Source organism: Pipistrellus hanaki (assembly GCF_964339955.1).
Source record: "Pipistrellus hanaki genome assembly, chromosome: 1".
NCBI lineage: Eukaryota > Metazoa > Chordata > Mammalia > Chiroptera > Vespertilionidae > Pipistrellus > Pipistrellus hanaki.
The window spans coordinates 19393019-19405219 of NC_140503.1; the positions used below are offsets into that span (position 1 = coordinate 19393019).

At 52.9% G+C, this 12201-nt stretch overlaps 1 protein-coding gene across 2 annotated transcripts in view; it reads right to left on the minus strand.

The window, feature by feature from the left end:
* TMEM63C (transmembrane protein 63C) overlaps positions 1 to 12201 on the minus strand; it is a 61588-nt gene that overhangs the window by 36329 nt on the left and 13058 nt on the right. Inside the window, exon 1 of one of the 2 annotated variants that reach the window (XM_084891520.1) lies at positions 10453 to 10583. The exons of the other annotated variant lie outside the window; for it this stretch is intronic. The gene's annotated coding sequence lies outside the window, so the exon portion shown is untranslated. Of the gene's footprint in view, positions 1 to 10452; positions 10584 to 12201 lie in introns of those variants that run through there. 2 annotated transcript variants of the gene reach the window in all.

Sequence of the window (12201 nt, forward strand, 5' to 3'; positions counted from 1 at the left end):
CTCCCCTTTGCTCTGGGATGCTCCTCACATCCGCTTCCATGCCCACTGCTCTCAGATCGGCCACCCCAGCCCCCTACCAGGACAGCAGCTCCATGGCCCAGGTTCGAAGGTCCTTTGGAGGAGGGGAGTGTCACTGTGATGAGGGTTCCAGTTAATGTCCTCCCCACCCACCACGCCAGCTGGCCCTGCAGCTTCTCCTAAGTGTCAGCAAGCCCTTCCTCACTCTAAACTGCTCTGGGGTCCCAATCTCTTCCTATCTTCACACCAAAGAATGGTTTGCCCAACTTAACATATGCAGAAACTGGGTTGCCAGTAGGCTAAGAGATTCGCCTAAGGCTGGGGTAAGTGGTGGATTTGGGGTCAGAATTTGGATCTATGGCTCCCCATTCAGTGCTCTTGGGCTCGGATCAGCGAGTCCTCAGTGTAGGGTGGGGTACTGGAATGAGCTGGAAGGTGTTTAGTGGATCCAGATACTCACACCCCACTCCAGACTCTAAGAATGAAAATCTCCAGTCAATTCCTATGTACATCCAACATAGAGAAACACCAGCTTAACATTATGAGAGCTACTGGAATTTGAATAAGGAGTTCTTGGACATATAAAATGTTTTCTAACTCCCCCTAAATAAGGAGGGGGAATAAAGAGATTTGGGGGTAAAGGATGGTAACGCAGTGTCCTTTAAACCAGCAGTCGCCAACCTTTGAGACATCATGGACCACTGCTGCTTTAAACCATGGTGCAATGGGGCACTCATGAGACTGCCTTATAGCCTCCTCTTAGAAGCTCTCCCCTCCCACACTCCCAGCTGAGTCTGAGGAAATCTGTCTGTAGACCTACAGAGGCCACATCCTCTCTTCATTTGAATCCACAAATTCTTGCATTTCTCCCTCTGCCAGAGGTCACTGGCATGGCCTCTTCTTCATGGGGCACCACGCCTTCCCTCTGTCCTGTCCTCATGTCTCAGGGCTACTTGCACTGCCCTGACTGAGCTTGAGCCACTTCCTCTTGGGCTAGGCTGGAACCTTGGTCTCCTCAGCATTTACAGCCCCTGGGCCCAGCTCAGATCCTATCCCCAGAAACCTTCCTGCGCTGAGCAGCCCAGTCTGTGCCTGGTCCCCACCCGCTTTACACAGTTGGCCTTTGCTACCACTGTCTGGCACTATTCTCTCCATTTTGCCGGCACATAAACAGCCAGTTCCCCTGATTCTATTAGAGTAGGTTCTGCTAATATCCAAATCTGTGGGCTCCTTGATGGCAGGGCCCCTGTCACTGTGGTCCTCCCACAACAACCAGCATGTTGTAGGCCTCAATGAAAGACAGATGCTCCTTTATCCAGGGCTACACCCAGGAGGCTAGTCTTGCTCTCCAGCTCACAGCATGGAGTAGAGGGAACATACGATTTGGGGTCGGGAGATTGGGGGTAAATCTGGATCTATTGTTTATTAACTGCACTTGAACCTTCTGCTGCTCAGTTTTCTCTTCTATAAAATGGATATGATTACGTCCATCCTGCCTACACCAGGGTGGCTGTGAGAGTTCAAGGAGAAGGTATGTGGAGACATTTTGGTAAACTAGGAGTACCACAAATGTTGAATGTTGCCTTTGCCATCTTCTTCCTAGGACTGAGGTCAGACTTCCTTCAGAAGCCCCAAATGGCCCCCTCAGGTGCCCCTGAAGCCCCAGAACAGGATGAGTGGACTAGGGTTCCACCTTGCCACCCAGCCCTCTACAACGATAAGGCAGCCAGCCAGCCAGCATCCGGGAGCCCCAGAAGGGCGCTCAGCACCAGGGACAGCGCCACACGCCTGCTGCAGCTACTGCTGTGGCTGCTGCTTTTCCTGGCCAGGGTTCTGTGGGCAGCACCCACCCATACCTGCTGATGCCCCTGGCCCAATAACAACAATAGCCGCTAACATGAAAGACTTCTATGTGCCAGGCAGTGTGCCAGCTTTCTTAATGCACCTATCAGATGGCACGTTGGGTCTAGTCAGTGGCCTTTAGCATCCATTCCCCCCTCTTTCTAATGTGCCTTGCTATCCTGCAGAAGCTGGAAAGTTAAAACGACACTTCCAGCACTCCCTCGCAGCAGCGGGGGTTCTGACTGCAGAGTGGGTTCCATCCATTATGTGCACTGAAGGCAGACTTACAAGGCGGAAGGGAGGGCGGCCTCCTTCCCGCTGCTTGGGCTGTGCTCTGCGGACACGCAATGCCGAGGAGAGGAAGCAGTTCTTTGCGGCAGACCAATGCCCAGCCTCTGGGTCCTGGAGGGCGAGGGGTAGGCGAGGAGCCAGAGGCAATGGTGGTGAGGCTGCAGGGGCTCCCTGAGCCTAGCGTGCAGGCGAGGCTCCATCCAGGCTGTGCTGAGGAGCTGTCTGTCTGGTGCGGCAGTTCCGCTCTGTTCTGAAGACCCCTAATTTAACTCTCCCGATGACTTTGTGAGCACAGAATTCCCTGCATTAAATTCTGCTTTGCTTAAAGTTCTTAGAGTGGTTCTTGCCTCCTAAACAAAGACCAGGTTGGTTCTGCTAATATCCTATCTTATGGATGAGGAATCTTGGGCACAGAGAGGCAAAGTAACTAGTCCAGGTCAGGCAGCCACTGAGCAGTGGGACCTGAACCCAGGACACTTGACTCCCCAGTCCTCTCCAGGAATGGTGCCCCCCAGGCTGAAGGCAGAAGCTAAATGGGGAAGAGCAAAAGCTGACAGGAAGTGCTGGGAACACATTCCAGGCCAGAGTGGGCACAGCCCCTGGAAAGCCTCAGAAGAAGGGGGAGAAGACGTGGACGTTGGCATGGGCCAGGCCTGGTAACCGGGTGCCTCCTTATGGTTATCTCACTGACCATCATGGATGCCTCACAAGCAAGCTGAGAGGGAGCAGCCTAAGAGGTGGGCATCAGTATCCCAACTTCACAGGTAGAGAAAATGAGGCTCACAGAGGTTAATGAATGGGCCTAAAGTCACACACCTGGAGAGAGACAGAGGCAGGCCTGGAATCTAAGTGCCTGGCTCCACTACCTCGTGGGGCCTCTGAGGCACTTCTGGGGGTGGAGCTGCTTTGCCCATTCCAGGAGGGCTGCATTTCTGGGGTACAGATCTGTACTACCTCTCAGGGACTCTCCACTAATGGGGAGGAAAGGCTGGAGGCAGAAGGAGCTGGAGCGCAGCAAGGGGAGACAGTGGCCATCTGAACCTGAGCTGGAAGCTGAGAATGTGGGCTTCCCCCTCACCCACCTCACCCCTCTCCTTGCCAGAAAGGCTCCTTTTCTTGCCCTGAAGACCCTGCACCCCCATCCGGGTGCCCATGCCTTTCTGCCCATGGCCTGGAGAAAGCAAGTAGCCGTAATAGTTGCCAGATGGGGCCAGAGGCAGGAGGAGAGGCAGCTGTGGGGACAACATTGACGCCCACGCCCCTGGGAGCTGGGCAGTGACTCAGAGACACCGGGGGGGGGGGGGGTGACTTCCCGCTTGTGCTAAAAAGACAAGGAAGTAAGAACAGCACGATAGGATGCTGTTAAACTAGATGCTCTCAATTCTAAAAATAAAAAAGGGAAAGAAAGAGTAAAAAAAACAACAAAAACAAAATTATACCTGTAGGAAAAAAGACCATTTATCTCTGGGAGGTGGAAATATGGTTGTGTTTTTTTTAAAACCTTTTTCTCTGAATTTGAAAAATGATTCAATATGAACATGCTTTACTGTTTATCATTAGAAACAGTCATATTTAGAAAGGAAGGCTTGCTATTTCCAGGATTGCACACAACCATCTTTCCTCCTTTCTTTTGCATCAGCTCTTTCTTCCCTCTTCAAGTGCCCTATTTTGACCAGCTCCTGCTCAAACTTGTCAATGGGGTGGAGGGAGTGCAGGGGCCTGGGGGTTCTGTACAGGCTGCCTACTCAGAAAGATTCAAGGCCTAAATCTGATGCCACCCTCTCTTCCCTCCCCTCAGGGTCAGGCTGAGCCTGGTGCAGGAAGATCAAGGCTTTAACCTGCATCATGTGGCCACGGTAACCGCCAGACCCCTGGGGTTCTGCTCGGAAGCCAGTGGTCCCTCCCTGTCCTTCCCTCCCCAGATGTGGTATGGTGCTGGCCACAGCGTCAAGGCCCAGGTGCAGTGATCGGGGAGGGGGTTCTGTCCCCCCAGTGCAGTCCTCAGTTGGGCAAGTGGGGGCCAGCCTGCCATAATGTAGCATTTCCGTCTGTGTCCCTTAGGGACACCTCGACTCTTTGGGTGCCAATCCTGCCTCTGCCATTGACTAGCCCCACGTCTTCGGGCAAGTTTCTTCACCTGAGCCTCCGTTTCCTTGCCTGTAAAATGGAGATGCCAATAGCATCTACTGGGTGAATGTGAGGATAGCACGAACCAATTCACATGAGACAGAACAGTGCTTAGCGCATAGCAATGCCTCAATGGAGTTAAGTATTATTTTCCCTGTGAGGGCCAGGAACTTTGATGTTTATTTATGGGATGATGTACAATAGCAAATGGCTGACTCCTCTGGTGGATGGGAAGCTCCTGATGGCAGAGCCCATGGCTGTGTTTGCTCATTTTCCCTGCTGTGCTGGGCAGAGCTCAATGCTTTATAAATATTTATTGAAGAAGGGGATAATGGGCAGCGGGGCTAAGGGGTCTCATTTAGCTCCCTGATTTCTTTCAAACCCTTTAACCTCAGCCCCTCCTGCCTCAGATGAGCAGAGGGTGCTGCTGGCTAATGACGCCTTGGCTTCCCAGCGCCCGGGGCTGGCCGCCCCTGCCCAGCTCTGTCTCCTTCCCCCCTGGCACTCTGCTCCATCCATGCATGGAGGACAGGGTGAAATTGGGCAGAGGCTGCCTTTCTGTCTTGATATAAAAAAAAAAAAACGTGGCACATCTCAGTGTTGTGGAGCAAATACATCCCCCCCCCAGAACCAGTGAAGCGGCAGGCTCCAGTTCAACTCTGAGTTATTGCAGTAATTCCCGTCTCCGTGGTAACAAGTCCAGACTAAGCCTTCAGCTAGCGGAGGCCTCTGGGCAAAGCTGCACTTCCCCCCTCCCCCTCACAGGGCTGTTCCCCTCCCAGCCTCTTCCCTGCCATCTCCCCACCCTGCAGGGGTCCCAACCGGACTGAGAAGGGGCAGGGAGAGGAGATGCAGCCGTGGCAGATGCCCCACGGATCTCAGAGCCAGCCCCAGCGAGAGCCGGGATGAAGGTGCTCGGCAGCAGGAGCACACAGGCAGGATGCTGCTGGTGCCACCCACCCCAGCAACGCCTGCTGCCAGGATGGGCACTGGTGGATGGTGCCACGAGCTGGGGGAGACAGAGAGACCCAGGCTCTCGAGCCAGGATGCTGAGCCCCAGCCCACACAAATCCAACCAGCTACTGACGATTCGCCGATGTGTAGAGAGAAGCAGCCTTAAGTGAACACTTGCTCTTTGTGGGCACTGAGAGAGGATGTGCGGAGGAAAGATAAATCGCAGATGGCTCTGATCTCAGCGAGAGCCCAGTAAGGCGGAGTGGGGGGGGGGGGGACCCAAACGAGGTGAAAGCAGCCAATCAGAATAAAGAGGAACAGATGCCTGTTCAGGGAAGCAAGCAGGGAGCAGGCGGCCCACGGAGGACGAGTCTCTGCAAGCCTGCCCGCGGCTGGGTTTTCTCCGGAAGGAGACCCAGGAAACTCGACAGTGATGCCTTCTGGGAGAGAGAACAGGTAAAGGCCGAGGCAGGGTGAGGACGGCTTGTGTTCGTTATATTCTCTTTTTCACTTTTTGAGTTTGGTACTAAGTATAGATCTAACCAAATCAAACGACAGCAAGAAGCAAAATCAACATGAAAAGCATCACCCTGTGACAAACACTATCACAGGGTGTGACCCACTTTGTGCTGGGCCCTGAGGAAAGGGCAGCTCAGCACTGGGGGCTCCGCCCGCCTCAGGATCTGAGAGCTCTCCTCTGCCAGGGCTGGGTGTGTCTGCCCCTCTGTCTCTGTTCCTGTCCCTCCGTCTCTGTCCCTGTGCGATTTGGGATGTGTAGAGGTGCTGGGTTGAATAGTGTTCCTCCCACTGTCATGTCCATCTGGAACCACAGAATATGTTGCCGTAACTATGCCTGGTGATGGGTGTTACTAAGGTGTTCATTCCGCAGTACATGTAAATATCAAATCATTACGTTGTACATCTGAAACGGGGGAAGGGAACAATAGCCAATTCGGGGGGAGACTCATCCTTCTGTCTCACAGGCTGTCTCTCTGGAGGACACTGGGTGGGATTTCTCTCTCCCCTTCCTCACTAGCTCCTTCATTTAGTTCCCTCTCTCCTTTCCTGCTGGCCTCCCACCTGCCTCTTTGTCTGAGCAGACCACAGGCTCCCCACCCTTCTTGTCCCAGAGTTGTGTGTGTGTGTGTGTGTGTGTGTGTGTGTGTGTGTGTGTGTGTGTCGGGGGGAGGGGGGTGCTTTGAGCTCCATTCAGCCAATGTGTGCTCAGGCCTCCACCTGCAGGAGGTGAAAAACCTTCAGGCCCTGCCCAGGGCACTTCCCGCCCGGTGGAGAGATCAGACAGTTAAGCCAATGCCTACCCTCAGAGGAAGGGCCAGGCTCTAGAAAGGTACAAGCCAAGGTGATGGGGCTCAGAGACCACAGCCCTAGGAGGGCCAGGGATGGCTTCAGAGAGGTGGCAGGTGGCATGTCTGGACTGACAGACACCAGCGGGAGCGGCCGGCAAAGGGGACCCATGAGTGGAGGAGGGAAGCAGAGGGTGGAATATTCCAGAAATGGCCAGATTGACTAGCTTGGCTGCAAAGGTAGGGTGAGAAGGATCTGCTAAGAAAACAGACAGACTGGGGCTAGATCTCGAGGTCCTGCGTCTCGGGCTGAATGACCTGCACGTCATTTAAAGGGTTTTGGAGGAAGGGCGTGCCATCTGGGCTGGGACCAGGCCTTCTGGATTTTGCTCCTTTCCTAGGGCCTCATGAAAGGCACTGGCCCTGATTCTGCGCCCACAGGCTTCCCAGGGGTTCCTCAGGGGAGCAGATGATGGGCATCTCAAATGCCACCTTTCTGTGAGGCCCGTCCTGTGACCCTGTTATTAACATGAGTCCCTGGCCCTCCCAATCCCCCTTTCCTTCGGTTCTATTGCTTGTACCTCCTTCTAACACACTGTATGCATAGTTTATGCCGTTTATGGCCTCCACCCGCATTAGAATGAAGGCCCCATGAGGGCAGTGTCTGTGTCTGTCCTACCGGCTGCTGAATGTTCCCAGTGCCACGCGCGGAGCCTGGGATCCCAGCCAATCCATTCATTTGTGGAATGAATCGAGAGAAGAACACCACTCTGCATGGACCAGCAGCAGGGTCTGTCACTTCACTTCTGGCTTCCTGAGTTTGGCACCACCCGAGTGGAAAAAATCTCTGGGAAAACCAGATAGAACTACTCCTCCCCGGCTGTGCCTCTCATGCTTGCCAGGAGTCTGGGAAGGTCTGGACTGTTCCTCCTCTCTTCCTATGCCAAAACACCACCCCTTTCCTTCATCTTGGGGTGCAGGCCAGGCGAGGAAAATTTCTTGCTAAGGAGAACAAGGGGCTGGCAGCCCCACCCGGCCGCCTGGAGGAACAACGGTGATGGACTGGGCAGAACATCTACAAGCTACTGAGTGCCCACGCGGGCACTGCACAGGTGCTCTGGCCTTTGTTCCATTCCTACAAAATGGGTATTATTCTCCCATTTTACAGATGGAAAAATAGAGGCTCAGAGAAGCTCATTGGCATGGACAAGTTCTCCCCATCAGGTGTGAAGAGTCTGGTTTTGAACACGGGCCTCCCTACTCCAACCCAGTGCCCCTTCCTCCATGGCACATGGCCTCCCTCTGCCAGATGAGATGCTGGGTGCAAAGCTGGCCATGTTCTGTCCAGGGCTCCAGATCATGGGGTGTGGGGGGCAATGAGGGGGGATGGTTTCTGCTGCTTTAGGCTTCCCACCTGAGCTATAGGAGCTGAGGTTTGGGCTGCCTCCAAGGGATGAATGAGAGCAATGACGTCACATCTGCCACCTGGCTAACTGCAGTGACTGCCTGTTCTGGCTTGTGGCCAGGTATCCTGTCCTCACTCTGATGTGAATCATGAGGATTGGAATGGAAAACCGGGCTCCCTGCTCTTGAGGCCCCAGCAAATCCAAGGGAAACCAAACCTCCCCTTGTGGGCAGACACAGCACCTGGCACCCAGGCCTGGCACGGTCGGGCCACCAGTGGTGGGGCCTGGATTAGACCTTCCGTGGTGGGGCCGCAGGTGGCCGCACGTCCGTTCCTGAGGGTCTCAGTTCTCCCACCTTGAGGGTGGACAGTCTCCAAGCAAATGTGAATGATTTCTTACCATGTGCGAGGAGGAAAATGATAGTTTCTGCCTCTGAGGCCCTTAGAGGGCAGGTCAAAGAACAATCACCAAACGTGCGGTGGGAGCCACGGGGGATTAGGTTAACGGGGCAGAAGGTGCAGTTGGGGCGAAGAGGCCTCCATCATGATCAGAACTAACATGTTAAGCACGTGTAAGTGCTACATGGGGTTTCAAGCACTTTACAGATATTAACTTCAATCTCCATAGTCCCCTTAGGGTGATGGCATTACCCCCATTTTACAGATGGAAGGACTGATGCACATAGAGATGACACAGCTCATAGGTGATGAACTGGAAATCAGACCCACCCGACTCCGAGCCTGAGCTCTTTACTTCTATCTGATGCGGCTTCTCCCAGGAACCTAGGCTGGAGGGGCAGGGGTTCAGTCCCGGGCTGGGCAGCGGGCATGGCCATGGGACAGAAGTAATGTCAGCCTGGCCGAGACTCCCTGCCCTGGAGAGCTCTCACAAGGCCAGGCCAGGCCAGGAAATTATCAGGGAGATGTGAACATCGACCACTTTGATCTGCACAGAAAAGACTTTACCTAAGATTACTTTTCTGGCCGAAACTGGTTTGGCTCAGTGGATAGAGCATGGCCTGCGGACTGAAAGGTCTCAGGTTTGATTCCGGTCAAGGGCATGTACCTTGGTTGCGGGCACATCCCCAGTGGGGAGTGTGCAGGAGGCAGCTGATTGATGTTTCTAACTATCTCTCTCAATTCCCCTCTGTAAAAAATCAATAAAATATATATTTTTTAAAAAAGATTACTTTTCTTGATAACAGCAACCATGGCAATGTTCTTGGCCAACAGCCCACAGGGTAACTTCTTTCATGGAAAAGAGATTTTAGAGACAATCTCTACTAAAGAAGCCTTATCACAGTTATAGCTTCTCTTGACCAGCCAATCCTTTCTTGATTTTATTAACTTGTCTACTTATTAGGAAAGAAAGCCTCACTTAGATGCCAACTGGCTTCATACCTTCCAGCCTTGGAGGTTTAATCACCTCCTGTCTCTTTCACAAGGGGGGGGGGGGGGGGGGAGGGGTATGGAGGTGTTGCTAGGAGTCACCAGATAGGGTGGAAGGATAGGAAAGGAGGAGGGGCAGAGGCTGTGTGTGGGGGGGGCATAGGGAGGAGGTAGAGGAGAGGGAAGGAGCTGGTGGAGGCAGGGCAGGAGGAGGCAGCTGAACGAGGAAGGACTGCCTGAGACCCCGGCTTCCTGTGCTGTTCTGACCAGCTTATACCTGACTGAGTCCTCTGAGCTGTTTAGTTACAACCTTTAAAATTTTTTTTGAATGTTTTCATTGATTTGAATTTTTAATATATTTTTATTGATTTCAGAGAGGAAAGGAGAGAGAGAGAGAGAGAGAGAGAGAGAGAGAGAGAGAGAGAGGCAGAAACATCAATGATGAGAGAGAATAATTGATCTGTTGCCTCTTCCACACCCCCTATTGGGGATCAAGCCCACAGTCCCAGGCATGTGCCCTGACCATCAAATCATGACCTCCTAGTTCATAGGTCCACACTCAGCCACATCGGCCAGGCCATTTTAAATGACACCAACGCTTGAGAAGTCAAACAAGATTGAGGTTGACTGTATCACTAAGATCCCTCCCAGCTCTAACCGTCTATGAAGATTTCAGAGGAAGGGAGAGGGAGAGAGCAATACCATTTGTCTTAACCCTTTCTCAGGGAAAGGGTGTTGAGGCAGGGAACTCTCAGAACAGCCATGTCTGGCTGGGCTCTGGGCCTGTCCCAAACCAGGGCCAGCTGGGCAAGAGCCATTCTGGGGACCCAGATGGCAGCCCTGCAGGGGGCATTTCTGTGGAGTAGGCGGCGTCCTAACCAGAGCCAGAGCCTTGGCCCCCTCCCAGGCCCTGGGAGCCAGGGTCCTCTGGAATAGTGTTCTTTGGCCGTGGGATGGGCTCATCTTGCACCCCCACCCCCATCAGGTTATGCGTTTGGGGGCTCAGGGACGGCCTTTGCCCAGCACTGACAGGAGAGCCTCAGGCCACATTTCCCAGGCTGCGGAAGGGGCTGGTGCGAGGGGCTTAGCCCTGCTGAGTGGGAGAATGGGAAGAGCACCTACCTGGGCAGCAGGTGAGGTTTGGGGCTCAGGCAGATGGGCTGTCGCTAGCCGTCCCTCCTCTCGATCTGTCGTCAGGGGCTTCCGAGGGGTCCAGCCACCGCCCAGCTCGACTCCTAACCACAAAAGAGTCTGTGGCACAGAGACAATGAAGCACAGTCAGTGCTGGCGGGCATGAATCCCAGACCTCCCCTGGCCTCCTCCCCCCACCTTAGCAGGCCAGGTCCCTCTCAGGTCCAATATGCTGGTCAGCATCTTTCCCCAAGCCCTGCTTCAGGGGAGCCCTAATGGGGTGAGGGGCACCTTAGATGCAGCTATGACTCTCAATCTGCTCCCCAGTTCCACATCAAGCTGCCCACCCCGGAGTGAGTGAGCAAGGGCCATACTTCATCTCAGCTGAGCAGGGGCCAGAGGGGAGGGGGACCATGGATGGAGCACTGCCTTGGGGATCTAAGCACTTCCACTGGAGCACCCTACTTTCCTCGCTGGGATGGGGGACTTCAGCCTAGATACACAGACACTGCCAGCAGGACTGAGCTGGGGAGATCAGAGGGCCCAGGACCAAGTGACTTCAAGAAGGACTTTGGGATCATTGGTGGGGACATTGCTAACATGCAGGTTTCAGGGCCCTGCCCTAGCCCACTGAGTCAGACTTTTCCGGAAGGGGCCCGGGAATCTGCATTGCAATAGGTTCCCCACGTAGGTGCAGGTGGAATAAGACTCGCTGGATTACGTGCCGGGAAAAGTCCAAGGACCGAGCTTTGACCACATGCACAAAGGGGTCATCAGTCCCTCTCTTGAGAGCAGCATCATAGCAGCCCAGACTCTGCAGACAGACTGGCCGGGGGACCTGGGCCGCTTGCTGAGGAACCTAGGCCTCCCTTTTCTCAGGGACAAACTGAAGGTTGGAGAAGTTTGTTGGGCCCTTCCAGATGTAAAATTTTAGTGTCAAAACTGGTGAGCCAACTGAGGAAAGAATTTGAAAAGAAAGTTCAAATTCTTTCCTCAGTGGTTTGACTCAGTGGATGGAGTGTCGGCCTGTGGATTCAAGGGTCCCAGGTTCTATTCGGGTCAAGGGCATGTACCTTGGTTGCGGGCACATCCCCAGTAGGGGGTGTGCAGGAGGCAGCTGATTGATGTTTCTCTCTCATCAATGTTTCTAACTCTCTCTCCCTCTCCCTTCCTCTTTGTAGAAACATCAATAAAATGTATTTTAGAGAGAAAAAAAAGTTCAGGGTGAGGCATCTTAGATAGTATTCTTCCTTATAATTGGCTCCTTTATAAATACTCTGTTTAAATTCAGAAAATAATATGCTTAAAACCATTAAAAATAATACACATAATGAAAAGTCTGCCTACTATCTCAGACCTCTGTTTCACCCCAAATATAAACAGTCAAGTTCCTTAAATTTTCTTCCCAAAGTTTTTTCATAAATATTGATAAATACATATCTATGCTTGTGTTCTATTTTAAACCCAACCAACGACACATTCCTGGTACTCTGTGTTAGTTAATATACATCACACATCTATCCACAGCAACATAGATCATTCATGTAGCAGCTCACAAAGTTCCCTTGAAGGAGGCTATAATTTACACAAATCTGTCCTGTCAATGGATGTTTCATTGCTTCTACATTTTTGCTGCACAACCAAAGCTGCAATGAACGCCTATGATTACGTATCTTTGTGCGTATGTGTGAGGTTAGCTGTAAAATCCCAGGGTGAGGAGTCAAAATGTAGGTATATCTA